This window comes from Penaeus monodon, chromosome 22 (genome assembly GCF_015228065.2).
Source record: "Penaeus monodon isolate SGIC_2016 chromosome 22, NSTDA_Pmon_1, whole genome shotgun sequence".
In the NCBI taxonomy this organism is placed as follows: Eukaryota; Metazoa; Arthropoda; class Malacostraca; order Decapoda; family Penaeidae; genus Penaeus; species Penaeus monodon.
In genome coordinates, this window is record NC_051407.1 from 41401954 (window position 1) to 41403462 (window position 1509).

The window sequence follows — 1509 nt, forward strand, 5'->3', positions numbered from 1 at the left end:
AGCGATTTCTTGCGCTAAAGATGTGGGTGATTAGTCGGTTAATTGGGCGAGAGTGACGGGCGCGAGAGTGCGTCGAGGAAGTCACAAGATGTCATTCTTCGCCGCGCCAAGACATGCTAGCAAGCCGCGAGCTTCGCCGGGCGGCCGTCACGTCACAAAGCGAGGGAAGCCGCCACCGGGTTTCACTCAGCTGTTGAGCGTGATTAAGTATGTCATGTCAGTTTTTCCGCAGGGATGGAACTCATTCACGGGTGTCGCGCAAAACTAATAATCATGGAGAGTTGACTACAAGTTTGGGAGTAAGCTGATGCGTTCGGTCCGTGTGCTTGTTGGCCTGTCTGTGTGTGTGTGTGAGAAGAACCTGTCTGTCTGTCTGTGTGTGGGAGAAGAACCTGTCTGTCTGTCTGTGTGTGGGAGAAGAGCCTGTCTGTCTGTCTGTGTGTGGGAGAAGAGCCTGTCTGTCTGTCTGTGTGGTGGGAGAAGAGCCTGTCTGTCTGTCTGTGTGTGGGAGAAGAACCTGTCTGTCTGTCTGTGTGTGGGAGAAGAGCCTGTCTGTCTGTCTGTGTGTGGGAGAAGAGCCTGTCTGTCTGTCTGTGTGTGGAAGGGTGGTTGTTTGCTGTCCGTGGTGGGCGTGGGCGGGGGCCAGATCGTGTATGTGATCATGTATGAGTGATTGAGTATCTTCGTCTATTCGTAAAAAGTGAGAATATGCGCTTCCGACCGCGCGTTATGTCGACTAATCTTCCTTCCATCTCACTCCCTTGTTTCCACAGAAGAGAGTGACCCAACACAATATCCAAGAGAGTGACAGGAATACCATCTATAGCGACGTTGATGACCAGAATAGCAATAATCCCAAAGGAAGAATCCACCCACATCTCCTACGCATCTTATCCTGCCAACGCTCCAACACCAAACTGGCCAATTACACGTTCGGAAACACAACAAAACATCCAATCATGAAAAAAAATACAAATTATTCACCCCCCAAAAAAAGCTCAACCTACTCGTACTTTGCACATCCGATGATAAAAAAGGAATCACAAAATTAACAACGAACACATGGTTGATTGCAGAGACGAAACAGGAGAGAAGCGCGTGTGCTCACTGATCGGCATCGACGCTCACAGCTGCGTGTAGTCACTAGTTCGTATCGACTATAATAAATCCATAAGGTTGATTGTACGTGTTAAATGACCGCGAGAAGGCGCAATTCGAAGAAAATGAATAATGTATAAATCTAAAAAAAAAAAATATTTGGTGTTCAAAATAAAAAACGAAGAGCTGTATAAATGTCTGACGGAATCATACAAAGTAATTCGTCTAATTGTTCGGAGTCGAAGGCGAGGCCAAGGCACCTTTAACTGCTTGTCTTCTCTCTGATCGCGTTGCGGCCAAGACGTACTCGGACACGAAATTGTTTTAAATATATTTTTGCGGTTACTATCTCCGCCCTCCGTCTGCCTGTCTGTCTAAATGAATAGATAAATATCAAAGATTTCTAATATT